Source organism: Calonectris borealis, chromosome W (genome assembly GCF_964195595.1).
Source record: "Calonectris borealis chromosome W, bCalBor7.hap1.2, whole genome shotgun sequence".
In the NCBI taxonomy this organism is placed as follows: Eukaryota; Metazoa; Chordata; class Aves; order Procellariiformes; family Procellariidae; genus Calonectris; species Calonectris borealis.
Genome location: NC_134351.1, coordinates 10,453,093 through 10,477,170, shown reverse-complemented (window position 1 = coordinate 10,477,170; position 24,078 = coordinate 10,453,093). Strand labels below are relative to the sequence as shown.

The 24,078-nt window shown below is 43.9% G+C and overlaps 1 protein-coding gene and 1 long non-coding RNA gene across 15 annotated transcripts in view; one reads left to right on the top strand and one right to left on the bottom strand.

The window, feature by feature from the left end:
* Nucleotides 1–679: 679 nt before the first annotated feature.
* On the bottom strand, nt 680–8,343 carry LOC142074757 (uncharacterized). 3 transcript variants are annotated; one of them, XR_012670698.1, is made up of 3 exons: nt 7,966–8,343; nt 4,642–5,574; nt 680–1,544 (listed from the first exon to the last, which is right to left on the bottom strand). It is a non-coding gene; the product is annotated as an uncharacterized LOC142074757 (long non-coding RNA). The 3 variants fall into 3 exon arrangements; XR_012670697.1 differs by lacking the exon at nt 680–1,544 and adding an exon at nt 3,534–3,855; XR_012670696.1 differs by lacking the exon at nt 680–1,544 and having other exon boundaries at nt 4,099–4,762; nt 4,893–5,574.
* A 68-nt stretch (nt 8,344–8,411) lies between these two features.
* LOC142074711 (ubiquitin-associated protein 2-like) overlaps nt 8,412–24,078 on the top strand; it is a 181,320-nt gene continuing 165,653 nt past the window's right edge. For 3 of the 12 annotated variants that reach the window (XM_075135532.1, XM_075135531.1, XM_075135526.1), the window contains exon 1: nt 8,412–8,453. The gene's annotated coding sequence lies outside the window, so the exon portion shown is untranslated. Of the gene's footprint in view, nt 8,491–8,646; nt 8,724–9,315; nt 9,338–24,078 lie in introns of those variants that run through there. The other 9 variants (XM_075135535.1, XM_075135530.1, XM_075135525.1 and 6 more) reach the window with 8 other exon arrangements.

The following is a 24,078-nucleotide window of genomic DNA, read 5'->3' as shown; positions in this document are numbered from 1 at the left end:
CCTAAAAGCAGCTCCTGCATTCCCATCTTCACACTGGGCCTCACCCTGAGGTGCTAGTTTGCATGATGGTCATGCAGCTTTGTATGCAAGCTATGGGAGACCATGTCTCCAGCTGCACCATCTCCGCTCCCTGTAGTACTGCAGTAGGCATTACTGATGCTTGTGGATGCCAAAAGAGGAAGAGGAGCGTCTAAAAGGCATGTGAATACTATACTGTCATCCTACTGAGCCTTATACCAAAACTGTTTGAGAGCCGAGAGATGCAAAGGAAAAAAAATATCCCTAGCCCTGGAGACATGCAGGAGATGATGGGTTAGATGTGTGGTGGGATGAAGCTAGAAGGCATCAGTAGCACTACAACCTGTGGCTCCTGGCTTGCCTCCTGTCGCAGCCATGGATTTGGACGAGCTTGTGCCAACCCCTCAGTGTGGAAGCTGGAGCTGAACTGCTCATGAGCTGTGCTCTATTCCTAGATGGTCACGCTTGCTGCTGCTCCTCCTTAACACAGAACAGGTCCCCTGCCAGGGTAATTCTTTTGTTTCTACCACTAAGCCTCATAAGAAAGCGAGAAGAGGGTGAAGGGACAGTTACTTTAAGCTACAGAAAGGGCTCTGGCAATGATAGTCACTAACTCCTCGGCTGCATCAGATGCTCCATTGAATACAGCATTCAGATGGCGTGGGACGTGTCAGCTGACGTGCAGGACCAGAAAGGATTGGGGATGGCTGAGCACCTCAGGAAGTACCAGGACAATCAGTACACATCCAGCTCCTCCTAGATGTGTGTCCAGCTTAAATCTCAGCACTAAAGAGTCCAAATCCTCCCCCAGCAAATAATTCTAGCATTCACCTATTTTGTCCCATCGCCTGTCTTGCAGGTCCCCTTGCTTTCCCATTCACTGTGCAGATGAAGCAGTTTGTTCCCTTCTGTGGGGCAGCTCATCTCTTTTTGTTGGAAGGGATTTTTTTTAACTGCTTCATGGCCACGGTCTTCACTCCTTATACTGAATAGTCCAGGTTCCCTCGGCGCTTTCTCACTGGCTATGCTTGGCATGTGCCTGTGTGGCCATCGTCATTTCTGGCTATGGAACCAAGATGAGATCTGTTGCACTCCTTGGCCTGGAGCCTGCAGCAGGTCTACGCTGCTATCGACTGTGCTTTTACTGTACACTACAAACACAGCGGTAGTGCACATTATCCCTTTCAACACTCAATCTGCTGCCTGCCTCTAACTCCCAGCCCAGCTGCTGCAGGTTTGCTTGGCTGTCATCACTTCCCTTCTTGGGTGTATTTTGTTTCTGATCTTTGTGACTTGGGATCTCGGCTCTTGCCAGCTGGTGGCACCGCTGCTGCAGAACAAGGAAGCCAAACCAAGACAGCACTGTGGGAATAGTTTCACACCGGTTCTGTTAGTTCTTCCTCGCCATAGCTGTTCTCATCCTGTCTGCTGCTGAATGGAGATTCTGGATAGTCTTTCCCAGTGTAAGGTGCTTTCAAGGTCCAGTAAAGGTGCTTGAACTGTTCCTTGGGGAAGGGCAGCCCATTCTGTCAGATTGAAAGTGAGAAAGTTCACAGTGTATTAGAAAACAAGAACTTCTGTGCTTTGTCTCCCAACTTCCTCAGTCCCCCCTAAGCCTCCTCATCTCAAAGAACAAATGACAGGATGGCTTCAGCCCCCTGCAAGGTTCAAGGGACCACACAGCCAACACAGCATTTGGAAGCTACTGATCAGCTGCTCCAAAGTATCACCCTGCACGGAGGGTCTTACCTTTCCCTCTTCATTAAGGTGTACCACAAGCTAAGAGAGGTAAGGCCTTAAGTGCAGAGCTGTGGTCAGAAGGTCAGCTGGACAGTTGCTTGGACTGTTGGTGCCAAAGACTTAGAGTGAGGGTCATGTTCCAGGGATGCTGAAGTCCCAGCAGAAAGATTTGTAGCCCCTGTAATCGGTGCCTGTGTTTTTTTCCTGTGTTGTCAAAAGTTTTCCTGTTCCAGGGGTTTCCTCTCTCCACAGACCCACTGCAGTGCCTGGTGCATGTTGAATGTTAAGCACACAGGCTCATTTACAATAGAAATTTCACAGATTCTAGACAACTGGAAAGGATGTGACTAGATTTAAGGTTGCCTTTGGGCAACAGACCGGCACTGTTGCTGTAAAACGCCTCCCCATATAGCTGCTGTACTCTAGGTAAGTATTCACCTAGGGAGCAATACTGACTAATTTCTCCATGTATATGAGCCCTAAAAGAGGTCTCTGAGCCAAAAGGGTGAGGAATGGTTGGTCAGCATAAAGAAAAATACCTGGGAAAGCACGATCCATTTCCTCACATGCTGTGGTGGCAGCCTGCTTCCTGCTGCTGAGGGCTGCTGGACACCACGCAGCAGTTGGGCCAGCGAGGGTGCCAGTAGAGGGCTATTACACGATAACGACTTCTGATCTTGCTCTCTGATAAAACCATAGAGACTTTTTTCTTCTTCCAGGAAAGAAACACTAGGAGTAATGATGACTTGTCATGTGCATTTATAGGACCATCTTTCCCGTTAATTGCAGGAAGCCAACTTTAGCTTTTTACCTGTATAAACAGGTTTTGACTTTGCTACAAGGGCACATGGCTGGCTCGTGTTCCACTTGTCCACCAGGACTTCCAGGTCCTTCTCTGCCAAGCTGCTTTGCAGATGGTTGACCCCAGCCCACACTGGCATATGGGGTTATTCCTTCCCAGGTGCGTAACTTCACATTTCCCTTTGTTGAACTTCATGAGATTCCTGTTGGCCCATTTCTCCAGAATGTTGAGGTCCCTCTGAATGGCACCACAACCATCTGGTGCATCAGCTACTCCTCCCGGTTTTGTGTCATCTGTGAACTTTCTGAGGCAGCACTCCGCCCCACTGTCCAAGTCATTAACGAAGATATTCAACAGCACTGGCCCCAGGACCTAGCGTACACCACTAGTGACTGGTCTCCAGCTGCACGTTGTGCCACTGATCACAGCCCCTTGAACCCAGCAGTTCAGCCAGTTTTCAGTCCGTACTTCATCAATTTGTCTACGAGGCTGTTACAGGAAACACTGTTGAAAGCCTTGCTGAAGTCAAAGTGAACAACATCCCCTCCTCTCCCCTCATCTACCATGGCAGTCATTTCATCGCAGAAGGTGATGAGGTTGGTCAGACATGACTTCCCCAGTGTAAATCCGTGCTGACTACTCCCAATCACCTTCTTGTCCTCAATATGTTTGGAAATGGCTTTCAGTACTATTTGCTCTATCACCTTTACAGGGACTGAGGGGAAGCTGTCCAGCCTGTAGTTCCCCAAGGTCTCTCAAGCTCACCGATTTGTTCCTGCCATTGCCAGTTGCTGCATCTACAAACGGCGCTTTTATAATTTAAAGCAGATGACTGACATTTAACCAGAGTTGGCAAATATCCTTGGACATGCTATTCAAAACATTCTCCTAAAATATATCACAGGATAAAAGTGCTTGTAATTTATCCTAAGACGAAGTCTGGGGGAAAACGGCAAATGGTGCAACATCCAGCTTCCACTTTACAACACCATGAGTTTTATTACCCATCAATTACAGGAACATTTACATTATATGGCGTAAGGGAGCATTGAGATTCCACTAGGCCAATTAAAATCCAGCTGATAAAGGCAGATGCTCTGTAAGCACTGCAAGAGGCACTGTGCAACATGGTGCAAGGATGTTTAAGTCTCTAGCAGGGCATGAGGATGTCGATGCGGCCCAGTAACTGCTTTGCATTTACAGGACACTGCAGCTGAGGTAATCAGCCATCCCAGAACTAGCTCTGCATGTAAACAACTGGTGTCTTTGGTTGATAAACTCTGAGTTGCCTGTAACTTAAATTAGAAAAGGAACAGATAAAACAAATTCCTCTACATTTCTTCTGGTGTAAGCTGGTATAAGCTATACCAGCAAAAGAATTTTTTTGCTTCCGAGAACTTTCAGTCTCGTAAAGAACAGTTCCCAGCAATCGTATTGTCACACTTGTAGACAGTTTTAAAAGCACTAACAGACGATTATAGAAGAAATGTTCCAAAAATACCTGCTCCTTGTTCCACTAAGAAGCAGGATGCATAGCTGGTTGTTAGCTTATGGACTGACTAGTGTGAAGTAACATTTGACAGTCAGAAATGGTTTTCTATCACCAGCCCTGAGGTGTCTACACCCCAGAGTTCATAGAAGCATAGAATGGTTTGGGTCAGAAGGGACGAGTGCGTTGGAAGGGACCTTTAACGATCATCTAGTCCAACACCCCTGCCCCAAGTTGTTTAAGACCTGGCCAGGGAAACTTCGGGCTTCATAGAGATAATTTTAATCTTTGGAAATTCTAAGAGGCTGGAAGCATGCCACTGTTTGAGCAGGGCACAGAGGGGTGACCAGATACCTGCGGACTACTTTCCTTGATGCCACAGGCAAAATAATGGAAAACTGATAAGGGACTTGATTAATAGAGAATTCAAGGTCAGATACATAGTTAATGCCAGGCAACAGCGTTGTGTGGAAAATAAGTCTGTTTAACGAAAGTCTATTTAATTCTTAAAGATTGTTTGGCCAATAAAGGTAACAGTGGGCACATCACAGAATTAAATCGGGGAGTACAACAGAACAAACTCAGCACTCACCATTAGCAGAGCACACACTACACACATTAACAACTGCCAACATACTCCCCAAAACAGGTCTTTATAGCGAGGTTCTGCAGGATCAGTATCAGGCTCAGATGTGTTGAACTGTCTCAGCAATCTGGAAATAAGTACAAAGTATCTGCAGAGAAAATGTTTTGTGAAAAAGGGTGGAGGAATGGAAAATAACAATGGGGTTAAGGTGGTTGTACAGAGCAATTTCAGATTCTGGTTACACGAAAATACATCACCTTTTTCATACAGCCAAATTACAAGGTGAGAAAACTTGGACCAAAGGCTGCAGGGGGCACCTACAGAGCAGGGTCTGTCTCCAGGCACGCACTGACTCTGAAGGATGATCAAGCAGTCCAACACGAATTCCCAGGATGATGCTGAGACAAGAGACTAATGCAGCCCGTGGATGTTAGGAATTTTAATGGCCTGGGCTGTATGAAGGCTAGACACAATGCTATCATTACCTTTCCTGCTTTCAATGCCGTGAATCAATGAATGGCATCTATACCAGCAGGGCTTGCTTCCACTTGAAATGGCAACCCTTTCAAGTGCAAATGTTGCTGAAGCCTTGCTTTAGCATATTAACACAATGTAACGCATTGGACCCCATTTCTAGACAGCATTTTTACAAGTTTCACCCCAAGTCTAAATGCAGCAGCAACCCCTGGTATGCCCAAGGGAAACATCTCTTGAGACAACCCCACTTTGCATCCAAGATTTTCAATTGTTCCACCATAACTAGAGAGAATTCCTAATTCCCTGCAAACTCAACTCAAACCTGAAAGTCAAGCTTGGTTTCTTCGTGTGGAGCCTCTCCCTTAGAGTCTGGGTACGACTGGATCACGTCGTCTCTCTGAGGCTACTGGAGTATGTTTTGGAGAAAGGTAGTGCTAGTGATGCAGGTGTCATGGGTTAAGGCTGTAAGAACAGTTTACAGAGAAGAGCAGTATTTTTATGAGACCAAGTGATGTAACTGGGGGAAAAAACAGGCACAAAGAAAATACAAATTTCAGACTAAATAGTGAAAAACTGCTCTGAACTTCAGCTTAGTTGGATTAATTGTCCAATGAGTCTGAGGGGCAAGGGTTGGTAGTCTGGAAAGTAGAAGAGAGTGTTAGCAAGAGGAGGGATGATACGCTGCTGCCCGAACCTGTGAAGAATAGATGGTAACACCAAAGTAGAGCAGACTTCTGAACCAGGAACAGGATGATATTCTTAACACAAATGGCTTCCCCCCACTCCCAAATGTGACTGGCAAGTAGAATGCCAAAGCACCAGAACCGTGGTTTCCAGCCTGTGGTACATGGACTGCAGGCTATTTAAGAAATCTGCAGTAGGTGACTGGGAAAAGCAATCCTGAAGTAAACTTAAACATACAGTCTGGCAGGATTTGCACCTGCCCTGGATTATTCTTTAGTAGTTGGAAAACTGAAAAGGTAGCAAATCCTTCTAACAGCAGATAAAGTCCTGGCACAGGCAGTAGGTAGAATTTGCCTGCCAGGCCTGGTCCAACCTTCACTGTGTTTAGTACAGGGTCTCCTCTTCATGCCTGATGTACTGAGTACTTGGAGCCAGGGTCTGTGTCCCTGAGCCTCCATCAGTTTATTCCTTTAGCTCTCCTCTGGAAGCTTTGGCAGTGGAATATGCCAGTTTCTCATCTATATTTACTCCATGTACAGCAGAGAGGAGTCTACAATGCTCTTGCCCTGGTATCCTTGTTTAATTTTCTCCTATTCCAAATGCTTCTGGGCTGGATTCTGTGCGATATTCGGAGACGCACTCCAGCTGGCACCACACCATCTGACTACAGCATCCCAAGAGCTCTCAGCCTTTGTTGTTGCATGCTGCACATCAAATATCCATCTTCATTAGCAAAGGATTGCCAAGTCATGATGAAAGAATGCTAATAATACTGATTAAATCTGCACAGATTATGGAGCCGCAGACATGTTTGTCACAAAGCTTGTGAAACTTTGTTTAGAGCTATAATTAATTCCCTCCCCCCAATAGTAAGAAAACAAAGTATCAACGGCTGCCTCAAGAAAAGCAACACTACCTGTGCACTGTTTGGTCTGAATTTCAATTTAGCTCTAAAGAACCCTCTATCTTATTGGGAAAAGATGGGAATAGGGAGGTCTTGCTGCTTCCGAGCAGTAGGAACTGTCGTAGCTCCAGGCCATCTCTGTAATAAATATCAAGGTCAGTCCAGGACGCAGACCGCTTAAATCTGTCTACTCTGCCTAGGTGGCAGAGGTATGAAAAACACTGATTAATTTTCAGATATTGCTTAGGGTAAAATGAGATTTGATGCCCTATCTACTTACAGGGAGAGTACGGGGTCAAGGGACAGAGGATGAACAAACAGCAGTAAGGGAAGTAAGACCACAGAAAAGGTCAAAAACCATGGGACATATCAGTGGAGGCACCAGGAGCTGAACAAAGAGTCTGCTATCTTCACCACCTTCACCAACCCTGCCTGCTCAGTAGAGCGCTGAGCAGGGACCAATTTCCACATAGGCTAAGTGAGCCCTGCCTTAAAATGCCAGGCCTTACAAAGAAGGGGTGCCAGAAGGGTACAACTGCTACATTTTGGGCAACCAAAGCTGCTGTACAGAATGGGAAAAATGCACAGCAGGAAAAAGCCTAAAGGGAAAAAGTTCTTTTTTTTCCTGGCTCACAACCTGAAACTCCTCTTCCTGGGGAGTCAAGCAACCTTGCTTTCTTGCCATCTGTCCTGTCACCCTTCAGTTTGGGTTGCAAGAAGCTGCACCAAGTGCTCTGACATTCCTCTGCTGTGCCACCCCCTTGCTGTTCTCCGTTAGTCCCTAGCATACTCTCCTTGTTCTTTTCCTCCTGTGGTGCAGCTATCCTTTGTCCTAGGATTTCTCCATGTCAATGGGGTTCCTCCCTGAGTCCAGCCTGGCAAAAGAGTGCAACACTTAAAAGAAGTTAACATTAAATGCAGAATTGGTTCCAATTTCCTGACCGCTCAGGCAATGGTCTCGGCAACTGGAGAGAGAACGTGAAGCAGACTTTTAATTCTCCAGTCATGTGGATTGTTTGGGCTATCAAACAGGTCTGGGATGAAGTCCCCAGGAAAACAGTAACTAGAAAAGGAACAAGGGAGCTCTAGAAAGCCCAGAACCTGTGCCAGCTCAGCTTGAACACTGTCTGAGACTGAGGCACCAAATGTAATGAACATAACCTGGCAACCTGAATAGGCTTTAATCTGTGACATAAACCACTCATAATCAGTCCTGCCAAAACCCTGTGGGGCAGAAAATAAAAGCGACCTTAAAATAAGAAAACCTGAAAAATCAGAGCTCCTGGTTCGAACCGCTCCTTCGGCCAGTGAGAGAGGAATTGAGCCACGATTCTGAGCGTTCACCCTGTTTCTAAACCCAACCCGCCAGTGCTCGTGGTGCGCCCGCGGGCGCTAGGCCTCTGCCTCCCCGCCGCCTAACAGAACGCCGAGGCGGGGCCGACTGTCACCGCAGAAGCCCTTCCCGGTCGGGCTCCGCCGGCGCGTCAACCCTCCACGAAGCGACCCTAGGAGCGGCTGCGGCCTTCCCCCGGGGCCTCCCGCGGCGACGAGCCAGCGCTGACGCCCCCCAGGGACGGGAAGACCCCGCAGCCCCTCACGGAGACGCTCCCCGCGCCGCCTCCCTCAGCGCAGCCATGGGCGGGACCAACCGCCCTCTTCCGCCGCGCGCGCTTGGGGGGGTTGGAGAGGCGGAGCCGCGGTCACGTGTGGGGGAAGAGGCCGGCTTCCCCCGCCCTGCTCACGTGGTGCCGGGGTAGGCGGAAGGGCCGGTGGATGGGCGCGCGCTGGCGGTGTGTGAGGGGCGAGGCGCGCGGGGGGGGGGGGGGGTGGGCGGCAGGCGAGCGCGCGGCGTCACGTCACAAGGCGGGGGAGCGGCCTTGCGCGCGCGTGGAGGAGGAGGGGGAGGAGGGGGAGGGGGGGGGGGTGGAGGAGGAGGAGGAGGAGGAGGAGAGCGAGGCGCGGGGCGGTCACGTGACGGTGGTGGGCGCCGCTGCTGCTGCTGCTTTGTGAGCACATTGGGCAGGTACCGCGCGGGGGGGGCCGGGGCCGCGCGCACCCGCGGGGAGCGGGGGGGGGGCTGGAGGGGCGGGGGGGGCTCGTCCCCCTCCCTCACCGCCCGCCCCGCGCGCGCGCGCGGCCGTGAGGGGGGGGCTGGTGGGCCCGCGCGCCCGGGGGAGGCCCCGCGCCCCTCCCCCGCCCAACGGTCCGGGGGCGGCCGTTGCTCCCTCAGCGGCCTGAGGCCCCGGGCCGGGCCCACGGCCCCCCGCCGCCGGGGAGGCGGCGGGGGGCCGTGGGCCCGTCTCGGGGCCGGTTCCCCGTCCCGGTGGAAGCTTTTGTCCGGCGGCGGGTGTCTGCCGGGATCGCCCCTCCCCGCCGGGCCTGCCGCCCCTTCCCGGCCGCGGAGGGGTTAGGGGGGGTGGCGGCGTGTGAGGGGAGGCGGCTCTGCCCTACTTTTCCTGGCGGCCGCCCGGGGGAAGCTTCGCCCTGCCCTAGATTGCCGCCCCCTGCCCCCCCTCCTTAGAGGCGCGGGTAGGGGCCGCTGAGTAGGCCGCGGTTGCGGGCAGCTCCCGCCCTGCTCCAGCCCGGGCTCGTGTGGAGAGGGGGAGCCCACCCGACCCCCGGTGGGTGCCGAGAGAGGTGGGTTAGCTTTCCACCTTGTTCCGTTCTGAGGAGGGGGTCCTGCACCCTATTCTCCTTGTTTCTTCTCTCCTTACACCGGGGGTTTCTCTCCTGACGGGTTTGTGCTGCTGGCTCTGGGGAAAGGGGGGTGCAGCTGGACCCCTCAGAGGACAAGCTGGGCTGGTGGAGGGGGATGTGCCTTTGGGCCCCTTCCTAATCTCCAGTCAGGCCAAAGGAGGGCTGGTAGCACGGGAAGGGAACAAGTGGGTGAATAACTATTGATGTGTGCCTTGTGTAAGGCTTTACTTCCATGTTGTCTTTCCCCATCTCCTTCCCGGATGCTCCCTCGCTGGTGGTGGGGGGGTGGGTAGGACAGCCGTGTCACGGTCACAGCCACAGAATTCACTGACAATAACATCTCGGCAGCAACAGTAGGTTACTTGAGGACATGGCGATGAATGAACCGTTCTCTCTGTTAACCTCTACCTAGTCCTTCCTCACCCCTGGTTATGTATGGTTGCTGAGAACTGGAAGTCAGGGCAGGGCTTTGCTATTGGGCTGGCTTATGTTGCATTTAAAAACAAAAAATAAAGCTCTTCTATGTTTGTGTTTGCTCTTGTTGGTGAAGAAAATTACAGCTGGAAAGTGAACTGGTAGAAACCCTTTTGCAAGAAACTGGAGGTAGGAAGGGACCGGGTGCACCTTTGAGCCTGATGGCAAGGATCTGAACTCTGTGATGTGAAATAGGTTTAAAAATATGTGCTGAAATGTCTGCAGTGCTGTTGAATGCCACCTGGGAGCTGCTCAGGGTGAGCCTGGTTTGAAGCTTCTCTCTTGTAGGTGTGTTAACATCAGGAGCATGAACGTGCAGAGCCCTCTTGGTTGTGTTCAAGGAAGGTGCAGTGTTGTGGAACAGAAGCTTCGGGTTTGGTGTGGAGCTGTGTAAGGGGAAGCTCACCAGGGCCAGCCCGCTTCATCTCTAGCTACCAAGCAGCAGTCGGTCCCTAGTCATCTCGATTTGACTAAATGCTGAATGCTTATAGTACAGCAGCAGATCAAGGCGATAGCGTCTGGGACAGTGGTGGCTGGTGAAATGGAGGGGCCGACCTGGCGTGAGAGCAGCTGTTTTTTTCAAGGAGAGAAATTGGAGCTGGATGTGTGTGAGGGGAAGGGAGGGGGCGGATGTGCAGGCCTGGAGGAGCAGCGCTTGCCATTGAAACGGAGCCCTTCACAACAAACGGCAGCGACTCAGCCTTCTAAGCCTTTGCTTTTTTAATATTTACCAGGCCCTTTTAGCAATTCCCGTGGTTATATCACGTTGTCTAGTGGAATCTGGGTTTGGATTCCTACCTGGCTGACTCAGTATTTATACCTGGGCCCAATCTCTCTGTGGTGGTTTGACCTAACTTGTTTAAAGAATTTATTTTTAACCTTACACTAGGTAACTTGAAAACAAGCAAGGCTAAATCACTTTGCAGCATTAATGGTGTTTTGGGACTCCTGGAGGGTTACATGGAGAAACTGGATTAACTGGTGTAAACCAATTTTGATGCAGAGTCTGGAAAATGAGCCAGCTTTTGTGTTTATAACCTCAACAATCTTGGTAACTTAAAGGAGGGAGGGAGGAGTGGGAATTGGGCAAGCTCTACTCTGCTTTGTTCTACTTGCAGTTTTATCAGCGTATTGATTTAAAAAAGTGTTTATAGTAATAAAAACAAAGGCATGGAAATTCAGAAATTTAGGCTGTTTCACTTATTTTGGCCAGTCCTCCAAAAAGCACCTGGTGCCATGACTTGCAAAAGAATTTGACCATTCGAGAGGACTTTGGACTTACAGACTTGCCACTAAAATCTAAGGAAGCTAAGGGAAAACCCAATAAAAAAAATCTTGTCTGTTACCAGAAGCTTTTTTTTTTGTTGTTGTTGTTCTTCCAATTTTTAAGCTGTGGTTTTAGAACTCAGAAGCAGATTTTTGATGTTTTATATTTCTTCCATGGACTTCTAGGTGATGCCTTCCTCATAGAATGCCATTTTTTTGGTATGTTTTGTATTTGTTGCTGGTGTCCCCCTAGTGATCCTGATCATAGCAGAATAGTATGCCGGTTAATAGTGCTTGAGAAATGTATGTATCATAGACTGTTAATACTCTGTTAATAATTAGTATTGATAGTATTACTATTAATAGTAATGTTTACTTGCAATTTCAGTAATGTTTAGTACCAGTACTTGGAATAGTTCTTCATGAAAGAATAGGAATACAACTTTATATCTTTCATTAATCTTTTCATTTATCTTTGTCTCTTATTTGGTTAAAGCACATAAGCAGCACTCTGAAGACCTGTGTTCTGCGCTTGGGTTTGCAGCAGCCTCGTAAAAGAGAAGCCAAGTGACTTGTCCCCTTTATAAGATGGCAGATTAAAGAAACTCAGTGTTGTATTTGTGTATTTTGGAAATATTGAATGGAAGGTGCTAGAGGAAATACAAGTAATATCCACTTCAGTGTTGTTATTCTGCTGGAGCTTTTTGTTGAATTTTGTTTTTTTCTGGTACAGTCTGCTCACTTGTAGCCCATTGCGTCCTCTTTGCTTTTCAGAGAAGACCTAGTTTCAACTTGTACTGTTTTTCATATAACTTCCCTAAACAGGTTATGTTCATTAAAGTGAGAGCCGGGATGAAAGGATGAAGTAGCTCCTTCGCAATTACTTAGAGTTCGTATTTTACAAAAATCTTACAGAGGGTTTCTCCGTTTTGCTCTAACATGAAAGTCCACGCTCTTTAATTTTGGCCATCTAAACTGGCAGTTTGTCGGAACTCCCCGCCCACCTGGGGCTCCTGCAGTCCGTTTCACAGGTGTGGTACCTCCAGCCCTTTTCCCTTCACTGCTTCTCAGTGCTGCACAGAGTCAACAGTGACGAAAGACAGATTAGAGGTGATACAGTCTGATGCCTAAGGTCTCATGGCTTGCTCAGCTTGCTTTTACTACATCATAACTATTTTACTGAGCATATTGTTTCATTTATGTTCTCTCTAGATGGTAAAACTTGTAAGATAGGTTATGTGAAAAACTTTGCGCAGTTCTCTTGGATGGAGTTGTTTCTACTCTCTGTTCTCTTGAAAGTCTCTTTTGTTTTTGTCTAGCTGTCTTTGTGAAAACTGCAAGATACTGTGGCTTCTTTTGAAGGTAAACTTGTCAAGCTTTTTTTCCTCTCCCTGCCCAGCTTCTTAAATCAGTCTTCCAACAGATGAGCTTGGAGGAGTCCTTAACCTGGCTAAGTGTAGCATTTTGCATTAAAAACAATGAAATGTTTCCCATATTGAGAGAGCTTTGATCTTTCTCAAGACTTAAGGTTTGCCCAAAGTAGTACACCTATGGTGAACCTTATGGTTTTGTTTTTTTCCTTTATCATACAGGAAACACAGTTTATTCCAGATCTGCAGAAGATGCAGGTTCAATGGAATTTGTGTTACAGAATCATTTAGTATTTGAATCCAAAGTTAATTGAAGAAAACGCAAATACTTTCTTAACCTCCAGATTTGAATCATCAGGTTGCACTTTTTTTAACCTGGTTTAATGAGGAGGGGAAAAAAGTCTGTCTTAGTCTGTTAGGCAGCCCTATGGTTGAAGGTGTAAAATTTGAATTCAGTAGCTATGGTCATATTCCTAAATATTTTTCATGGTTAGCTGTAGAGAGAGGAAGTCTTTTTGCAGTTTGACTGTGTGTGGCATAAGTTTCATCTAGAACATATCAGTTGTATTTTTTCTGACTAAAATACTGTTCCTGGAAGTAGGATGATGCTTTAGAGACCATATTGAGATTGCTTTTGAGCAAAGAAAAGGAAATTTTTTTTTCCACTGTATTTGTTTTGTTAAGTGTTTTGAGGATGGTGGATACAATAATATAGAATGAACCATATGGCTTCTGAAAGCTTTTTTGTTTCCTATTTCTATTTGGTTTTAAATGTTAACTGAATCATGGCTATTTTATGGTAAACACTTGACCAATATCTTGTATTGTCACATTGTCCATGCTTCCCTGTATTTGAAGGCTATTGCTGATTTCTTTTTTTTTTTTCCTTTTTGCATTTACATTCTTCCTTGGTTTTCAAACTTGCATGTTGTTCAGCAACATGAATCTGAAAGGAATCCTGGTGCCAAACCCTGTTCTGCTGTCAGGCTGTACATAATATATTGTATTTGAGAAGTTTGGGTCCATGCTTTTGATGGGTTGTACCCCAAGGGACAGATGTCTTCTCTTCCTGGGTTTTTATTTCAGCTTTCAGTCACACGTTCCTCAGATCGCTGACTTGTGATCCGTTTTGAGACTGACATAAGAGGGACCTAAGTTACTGATGTTAACTTTGGGTGTCTAAATGTGATGAGGGGGAGCAGTACTGCACTTCCTGGTCTTGTGCTTCACTTTCTTTTATTAGCCACTGAGTGAATTTCTGAGTGTTTTGAACATGGGGTAATTGCCAAGGGGTAGCTGTTCGAAATTCAGTTTAGAGAAAGATTGAAATAGTGTTATGAGCTTGGTGAAGGCAAGTTAACAAGTATGCAAAAGTGGGGTTTTCTTTTAGTGTTTGAGAAAACCTTGTGGCTTCTGATACGCATCCTCAACCTGTTGGGTTTCTTTGCTGCTTCTTGATGTCCAGATAGCAGCCCAGGAACTTTTCTTTGCGTCTTAGGAAAAGACGCTTATTATCTTTATTGAATAGTTCTCTATTATGACTGCGAGTATAAAACTCCTTGCAACTTTATACCTGTACTCCAGTTTTCATTGTTTACCATGTTATCTGTTGGTGTAGTAATGTGTGTTGCTGTGACTTTTATGTCCCAGTGACTTTTACCCTACCTGATTTAATTGAAGATAGACATTCACTTGATTTTTCCTTATGTGACTGTCTAAGCAGAAATGCTGAAGCTTAAGACTTGTCCCTAATGAAGCTTGTGGGGCACTTTTGATAACAGTTTTTCTGTTATAGGACTTCCTTCCCTTTTTACTGCACTTAATCACAGACTGGCTGAAGTGGATAGGGACCTCGGGAGGTCATCTTGTTTCTCCCTGCTCTAGCAGGGCCACCTACAGCAGGTTGCCCAGGACCGTGTGTGGATATCTTTTGAATAACTCAAAGGATGGAGACTCCAACACCTCAGTACACAACCTGTGCCAGTGTTCAGTCACTCTCACAGTAAAAACCATTTCCTGATGTTCAGACGGAGCCCCCTGTGTTCCAGGTTGTGTCCATTGCCTCTGGTCCTGTCACTGGGCACCGCTGAAAAGAGCCTGGCTCTGTCTATGCATCTTCCCTTCTGGTATTTATATACATTGATGAGACACCCCACCCCCCAAAAAAAAGCTTTGTTCTCTAGGTTAAGCTACTTGACATAGTCAAATCTGTAGTCCTTCAGGCAAACTCAAGGCCATACGTTCTTACATGTCTTTGAGAAGGAGCAGGGTTAAAGATTGAATTTAGTAGGGGTGGTGGTAACAGTAATTCATGACTCTTGATAGGTGCAGAACTGGGTGGGTTTGGGATATGTGTTTAGAGAAGGTCCTGTGAAAATGCAGTAAGGTGCGTATTTCAAATCCAAATAATTTCTGTGCTTGCAAATAAGAAGTAGTTTCTGTCTGGCTGTCTCGGCTATAGCTGAACTGAAGTCTATAATTCAGCAGTTCTGTGAGGGAAGAAACAGGTCAAACACTTGATTGTCTGATAGTGATAAAATCGCCTGAGTCCTGTATATGTTCTGTCTAGGAATTGTGTGGATTGTAAATGATGGTTTAATGTACATACAGCGTTTAGGAGAGGTTATGCTGAGTTCTTATTGTACTTCTGCATATTGAGCAGTTAATTTTATAAAACTATGTGCATCAAAATCATTTTTAAAAGTACCTTTTAATGAGAGTAAAGCCAAAACTTTGCAGAATTACACAGGTCCTGGTAAATTAGAAGTGAACTGCATCAGCCTATTTTTCCTATTCTTGCAAATCCAGCCCTCTTCCCCCAAATCCCCAGGACGCCCACAGCTGTAGACAAAGGTTAAAATGAAGTTAGATGGTTAAAATTACTTCATAGTTAGGGATATTGAATCTGAAAAGTGCTGGGACAGCTCTTTTAGTACAGTCCTCTGAAATGAAACATCAGTGAGATTTAGTTTCTGCTAGGAAACCTACCTCATTTATATGACTTATCTCCCTTGCTGATTCTGTTGATTGCTAGGGAGTGCTTTTGAGTGCTTCAGTCATGGGAGAGAGGGAAGCAAAAATGTGTAACTTTTGCATTTCTTTTCAATAAACAAATCCATTAAAATAACTGATCAACAGAAGGCATCCTAAGCGTTTCACTAGTTATGAAATGACCTACCTATTATAAAATATGATAAAACATAGGGCAAGAAACCGCAGAACCATCCCTTTTCAGTTGATTTTAATATCTAAGCAAAAATTGAGCACAAAAACATATTGAGTGACGCATCTTACCTTGCAGGCCAGAACAAGCAGGTTTTGAACATTTGAGTCAGACTGTGGTAACTAAATCCTTTTCCACCTAGCAAAAAACAAGTAGCTGTTTGGGATTGGAGCTGAATGTGGAAGACAACAAATGAAAGAGTTTAACAACTGAAGTCTGCATCATTTTCCGCACCAGGACTTTGTTAAGGAGTGGTGGGTGTCCAGGAACTAGTTTTATGGTTATAGGTCCCCGTTATTGACAGACCCTGATTGAAAAGCTGGCATGCAACTCTTCCTCCCCTTCCAGTTGCTCCATGGTATTGGAGAAAAGTTAGGATCAGTTGTGAGCATGTTCTTTTGATGGTACGTTCTCTCCTTGACTCAACAGACAGGTCCCAGCGCAGTATGTAGAGGGAGAGGGACAGAATGAGTTGCCTGTGGAGGAGCAGGAGGAGGATGTGGCTTGGGGATAGTTACAAGACAGGTTTGGGGTGGGCGAAAAAAGGGGGAAGAGTTTGGTATTCTTGATCACTGATATGATGGGTTGCTACTTTGATTTGTTTGTTCAAATTATCCAGAGTCTGGCTCATAGCAGCAGAAATCAAGTCATTAATGCTGGGGAACCTTAGGTGTGTCTTCGCAAACAAACAAACAAAATTCCTGCTTTGATGAACTGCACTGAAACTGAGCAATGAAATAACATCGGGAACGATGAGCTCTGGTGAAACACTTGTGGAGGAGGAAGGGGTCTCTGTTCTCCACATCCCGTTTGGCTATTAAATCTGCGTAGTGAAGTGTTTGACACTGCAACTGGTGTCTTTTGAAATAGCGTCGCTTAGTTAGTGTGTAGCGGCTGGAGCTTCAGTAACGCGAACTGGAAAGTTGCGAGATTGTTATGCGTCTTACTTCTCGTGGTATTCCTATAAATGTGTTTTTGTTCTGCATTTATGGGTATGTGTGGTGCAGCATTGATGAGTTGCCCTTTTTCCCAGAAGTTTATATATGAATGGACATGCTGTGAAATACTGAGAAGTTTTTTTTAAGATAATCTTTTTGTTCTTTTTTAAGGGAGAAATGTTGAAGGGGAAGGGGATAAGCTATCTCTTCTGGCACTCTAATGGTGGAGAAAGTTAGCTCTGTTTAGAGATTCAGTTAGTCCTTCTGTTGAATAAAATGAGACCGTTGCCACCTCTTACACTTCCTGAAAAATCTCAACTTCAGACTTCTCAATTTCTCTGCCAGGTGAAGTGACCCACATAAGCATAGCTCAAACACTGTGCTAAACTTTGCTAAAATGTATATCAGAAGTCTACTTATTTTATTATAGTTAAAGCCTAAAAGCATTCAGCTGAAGACAACACATAAGAGACTGAAAATAGAGCTTTACACTAGGTTGGTTTATGCAAATGTATGTTTGGGTATTATGATTCTATCATATTTTATACTAGCATGATATTTATGGCTAGAGAGGTATGAAGCTCTGCTTTCTTGAAATCTTAAAGACCAGCTTGGAAGAAGTGGTATGCTTAGCTCTTCCAGGACTTGTTGTGAATTGACCTTCCAAACAGTTCAACTTCTGGGATATATCAAAGCTTGTTGAAATGCTGACCTGCAGTGTTTAGCCTCCACCCCTCTTTTTCAGAATTTGTATGTATTTTTAAAATGACCCAAATTTCTAATTAAAAGAAAAAAAAAAGAAGTGGAAAGATGCCCTCAATTTACTTTTCCAAAAACCATATAAAATTAAGATTTTATTAAGCTTCAGACCAGTTAAAAAGGGAAAAAAAAAAAAAAGCTCCCCAAAAGCTGATCTTAAAGAAGATGCTTTGAATATTTTCCAATTGTATTTAAACCCAAAACATCACAGCTCCAAGAGTCTCAAGGTTAACCAAAATGTTATCATTTCTGGAACTTAGGCTTTCAAGTCTTTTACAGCAACTGGATATCTAACTAGAGCTCTGGAAGAGTTCAGCTGAAGAAATACTTGTTTACAGCGTAAGAATCTTAGATTGACATCAGTGTACTTCTAACTCTTAAACAACAACTTGCATTTCAGTCATGTTAAAATCTCTACTGACAAGTGAGTTCCAGATAAACATTTATTTATTTTTAGTTGTCTCTGAAGTAAAATTACAGCCTTTTGTGGATTCACATTAGTGTATAAGGTTGATTTCTTCTTTTTTTTTTTTTTGACTCACCAGGTTTAATCCTAGTTTTTCTCCTCACTTAATGTCATTGCGTTTGGTTCTTTGTTTTATTCCTTTTTTAATTTGATAGGAATTGTGATAATTCAGTTGAGCAAAGGTTTTTGTTCTCAGATGGGATTGCATATTAGAATATACATTAAAGTCTAACTGATCATCTCTGATATGGAAGGCCTTACTCTTGGTGCTTTGCATTCTGGGAATTTTCTGGGTTTTATTCATTGTGTTTATAACATCTGAGAACTTAGAATGGTTTTAAGGGAAGTTATGTCTCTGGCTTTGGGAATGAGATAATCTATTTAAACATGCTTTTTCCTTCCCTTTCTTCTTCCTCTGGCAAAAAATTCTGAAAAGAGCACAAAATGTTTTTCTTGGATGTATTCGTAACTCTTCAAATGGACTTTCATGAATAAGTGGAAGTAAAAATTTTACTCCTTAAAGTTGCTGCTCTCAGCAGTTGCATGTGTACTTAGTAATGTTTAAATGCAGTGTATTGAGAGCTGTTTTATCCCATTCTATCAATCTCTTGCATTTGATCCTGCAAAGAAATTCCTGTGATGTAGTTGCGATCTCGCAGTAACTTCCATGACAACAAATCTCAAAAACTCAGACTTCATGGCAAGGTTCTTTTGGGATATGAAAACTAAGGTCACGCTAATACCTTCTGCCTGAGAGTTCTAGAGCACAGCATCAGGGTTGATAAGTATAATTTTTTAAATTTTAGATGTGGGAAAATGGAGGGATGAAAAGGGCAATATCTTCTTATATGAGGCTTGTATCACTTCAAAAAAAACACCCAAAGCCCCTGCAGAAGTTTGTGTCCTGAAGGTGAGACAGTGAGCAGCCTTTTGTTTACTTTCTGCTGATTACAGCTTTGGGTGAATGCTGCCCTCCTAATGGTGTATGTGTCTTGGACTTTTTGCTCTTACCGGAGAAGGCATGTAGAATGACAAGTTGCATTTTTCCTTTTATGATTTTTATTTTCACCTTGTTCTAGTGAATCAAGTTGTTCTTACTAGTTTTCCAAAGGCCATGTTTTGGTACTACTCATTGAACTTGAAAAACAGTCTTTGTATGTTAAATTGAGAACACATTTAAAACATCATACTGTTCTGCATTTTAAACTTGCCTGCCGTTGGTTTCTCAATTTATTTACGGTGTCGTCTTGGCTTTTACAGCAAGTGTGCTTAACAATCCCCTGTTGTGGTAGAATTTTTACATAACATTCTGTAAATGACTGAAAAGTATTATTCGGATTAAAAAGCTGTTACTTAAGTTTGTTATGCAATTTTTAAAACTTTTAATATTTTATCTTGCTTATCCCTTGCTCATGCTTTGCTTGACTTCTGTGTACATATAGCTTTTTGGTTTGCTTGAGAAAATTGATGTTTATAACACATTTTCTGCTGAAATGGTTTTAAAGATTGCCATTACCAAGCCATTTGTTCAGTGAAGTTTTTGTAGGTACAGTATGATCTCTAAAGCTGATACCTGTAATATTTTAATGCTGTTGCTAGAGTTGAACATTGCAGTTAGCAAAATGTGTATTCCAGGTGCAGTCTCGGAATTCACATGTGTACTGAGGGTGAGGTGCTGCAATTAATATAAATAAGCTAACTGTTTCAGAAACTTAAGATGTGAAGAGTGCAAGTCCCTTTTCTTTCAAAAGTGAGTAACTTCATCTTGCAGCAGAGTACTTGGTCTTTTAGACTGATGGTAAAATAGACAGGTGATTGATATCTTCTTGGGATGTTTCAGAAAACAGGTTTTCTTCTTAGTCATTTTAATATTGCCTTGCACAGTATATAAACCTGGCATACCTCTGTGGAATCAGGGGCTGCTAGGTTAGTACAGCATAATAATGAATAACCCAGCAGAATACAAAAATATGTTCAAAAGGGAATGTAAGCTTTAAGAAAGTAAGTGAATAAATTTCTGTGAAGAGGAATTTCTTAATGGTCTATAATAGGAAAGAAGTTTTGAAGAAAAACTTTATATGCTCATTCAGAATTTGCAAACTTTAAAAAAAAAATGATTCTTTGCACTTTTCTTCAATTTTATTATAAGCTAGTCTGGCTTGGAAAGAAGTGGTAGAGGAGAGTGAGAACCTCCTACTGGAGATAGAAAATGTGTGGCAACCAAACGACATTTAAGTCAGTCCAGACTTGCAGAAAAAGGTGAAGATGGGGGCCTGGAACAGTGACTGTGGGTCTTAGAAGACGCCTATGGGTAGTTCCCCCCCACTTATGTTGGAGAGAAAATAAATACTGAATTAAGTGCAATAAAACTTTGGGCAATTTGACATCATGTGTGAGCAGCTTGTCTCTTTGGTATCTTCTTTAAAAAGGTGAAGAAACTAACTAAGAAGTGGGAGATGAATTTCATTTTGCTTTTTTAATATTAAACACACAAGAACAGCCTGGATGACTTTATTCCTGCTTTTAGATTTGAATTCTGGGTGGAGGTCTCTTTAATTGCCTGCTCCTTTCTAGCATGTTGTACGTTTCAACTTGTAAAGATTGTTAATCCTTCATGTCTTTGGATAGTTTGGTATCCTTTTGGTGCAGATCAGATAGACCTGACCTCACGTAAACTTCTAGAATGATGGAACAAGAGTAGGTGAATTTACACGTGACACCAAGTTGAGAAGTTGTGATCATGAGGAAAATAATGCTTAAAATCAGGTGGGAAAGCTTGGGGTAAAACCAAGTTTTCTGACTGAAGCAGGTCAAAATGAGGATTAGTATCAAAGGAAACTAATAAACCCCACCTTGTTTAAAGCTAGACAAAATGCTAACAACAGTCGTGACCGTAGAAGGAGCAATCCAGAGTTGGCAGAGAAAAATGGTCTCTTGTGGCTTTAGTGTTGTTTCTGTGGCTGCTTGTCTCTAAGCACCTGACAGTAAGTTTGAAAAAGGACTCAGCTTCTCGCAATGTTTCACTTTGGAAAGCTAAACTGACCCAAATGGCTGTGAATTTTCATCGAGATTTTATGCACAGTAAAAGCATAAGATTGTGAAGGAAGGAAACCTTTAATACTGCCTTAGAAACGTGTTTCTTTTCCTCCTTCTGGAACTTTATATTCAGAGTTGTATGTGTCACTGCAAAAAAATTAGGTTTTTATTTTGGTGGATTCTTCTCTTGCCTAAGATGAACCTTGAGAAAGATCATAATCTGGGGGAAAATTATAGAAGGATGTTCTATAATATCTTGCTTTGTTTAAAAGAGTTTTTTCAGCAAGGCTCCTGGTTTTCTTTGGTTTTCTGAATATGTGAGCATATCACAAGCAGTGATCAGTACTGGTTGTCTTCCCTCAGTATCTAGTTCAAGGAGTAGGGCTCTGTACAGGTGCGGGAATGATACCTGAGCTCTTTGGTGTTGCTACCAAAACTCTGAAGCTAGAATCAAAAATCTGATATCATGAGGTTTTTAGCACATTTTATAGATACAGTCTTACTAATTACTTAGTGCATTTGCTGTTATATCACTTGTGGCTTGTAATTTAACCTTTGTTTTTTGTTGTGAGTGTTGTAATGTGATCTGATGAGTGTTGCAAGTCTGAATTAATCCTCCCCTCCAAAACTTTTTTTATGGTGGCACTTTTTACTTTGTTCCTCCTAGTGTGAGTTAACTAGGTGCCCTTTTTTTTGATGCAGTTGAGCATGTGAGAACGTAACAAATGTCTGTGCTCTTGCTTGGCTATTTTTAGTCCTGTTGCTTGTATCTGTTTCTGTTCAAAGAATTCCTTTGGAAGCCGTTCCAGGAGAGCGTGGGTCAGCGACGCGGGAGGGAGCCGGAGGGGGCAGGGAGAGCACAAGCGCCGAGCGTGTTCGTGATCTGGCAGCGAGATGTCCAACGTCGAGCGCTGCTTCCTGTGTGCCACCTTGTTTACAAGAACCCCACTCAAAGCGAATTCCCCCTTCTGGGTATTGTCCTGGCTGCGTGGCTCCTAGCTTGTGTTAGCTGTTTCTTTCTGTCATTTGGAGTACCTGGATTTCAACTTGAAACTTCCTACTGGGTTTGTTTTTTCTGTGTAAGCAGCAATTAATTTTAGGGGCTGTTTAGATATGGGACGTTACATCAGAGCAAATAGCTGAAATATGCATTTCTGCAGTTTAATAGCCAAAGCTGACAGCTCCCTTTTTCCCTGCTCCTGTTACAATTCAGCATCTTTTTTTGTTCTGGTACTGGTTTAATCTGGATTAGCTTTCCTAATAAGTTTCTTAAAAAGTTTTTTTTGTTATTTAAGAGCTTTTTCTTTTTCCTTTTTTTGCTGTTGCGTGAATTACTCATCTTGTGCGTACAGCTAGCTGTTGATTGTAATGGTAATGATTGATAGGGGGCTGACCCACTGAAAGTGGTTTGTTTTTTTTCTTGACTGTTGTGTCTTATGGTTGATACTATTGACAAACTGCAAGCCTGAAGTGTCCTTAATGTATGCTTGTAGTTCATGTTTTATGTACTGACATAGCCCAAGCTTAAACTGTTTCAAAAGTATCTTGCTGACATTGTCACTAGAGGTGTGGGGAATAATGGTTTTGAGACAAGTTGGTCACAGTTAATACAAGAAGGTCATATGTCCTGTGCAGCTTTAGTGGTGTATTGCAGTCTTATCTGAGATGCTTTGGCTATTTAAATATTTTTTTCCTTTGTAGTATTGATAGCTTAACTGGAGTGTGACCTGAGATTATATGTCCTTCCATGTATTCTTTGAAGAGAACATCTATAACTTTTTTAGTTCGTACTCTGCAACTGTTTCCTCACCTACATATATATATGTGTGTGTGTGTGTGTGCCCTGAGCTCACCCATGCATCTAGCTGACCCCCGAGTTCATCTCGGATAGACTAGAAAGCTGTGCAAATTACTACAGTCTGCAGAGGCTTTGCCTGGTGATTTTTTTGGTGGAGGGAGTCATCTGAAGAACTTCCAAGGCACCCAGCCCTGTCTTCCCAGACGAGTCTGTCTGGATTTCCTCCTTTCCCCCTCAGAGGGACTGCTGTGAGTTTTAATGAGCTGGCAGAGCAAGCCTTCTCAAGGTGGGGCTTTTGATAGGGAAAGGGTGGACACTTAAGTGTATTATTCCTGTGAAAGTGAAATTCAAAGATGACCAGCAAAAGCATCGAATATTTAGTTGTGTGTACAAAATCATTAAAGATTGCTTTTGGTGGCTAAATTGCTTTAGGGTAGTTTGAGTATCTAGTTTAATGCCTGAAACTGAATGTAGACAGATACTTTTGTGGCTGGAGGAAAGGACTGTATTCTAGATTACCATAAGCTGTGTTAGTCAGGCCGTCCTAATGTTGGTTGATTATAGCCTCCTCTTGTTTGGACAGAAGCACCTCCAAATTTTTATAAGTGTATTCCTCACTGCACGTTACTGAATGCTAACAGGTATCCAAGAGGCTGGGCATTAAGGAGTGTTCTTCAGTAAAGGTGATATAAGACTCTATTTTCCTGTTGGCGATCAAAAGAATACATATGCCGTAAGATAGTGACATATTCAAGGTCACTCTGCTGGTAGAGTCCCTTCCTGGGAGTTTTTTTTATTTTTTAAAATGCCTACAAGGCATTTTTAATTTTTTTTTTCTTTTTTTGTGGCGTGCAGAGGGCCTGACTAGGATCAAGTCTTGCTGTACTCGATCCCAGGAAAAAAAAGTGTGAAACCTCACATTTTACCTACGTTATAATCGTGCATGGCTGCTGAAATGCAAGTTCCCCCTTTCCTCATGAACTTGATCCCTATCCCTCGTGTCAGATTCAGCAGTTGTATAGCCACATAGTTTTGCACTGGATAAGCTTTTTCAACTGACTCGCTGTTTTGTTTTGGAGGGTTTAGTTTGCTCTTGGGTCAGCTTACTGAACCAGCTCCCTCTGCAGCTGCACGATCGTTAGTCTGATTGAAGGAAAGTAGCAATATTATGTGATTAAGGAGTAGGGGAGCAGGAATGCCATTTCTGGTGACAACTCGCAGTTGTGTGGTATTAGATGTGAGCCGAAACTTCATTTTAATGGAATAAACTGTTTGGGTTCTACCTGCACTATGGATTGAACTTTGAATGAATATACAACCAGGTCCCAAATGGGAACTAAAACTCTAGTCA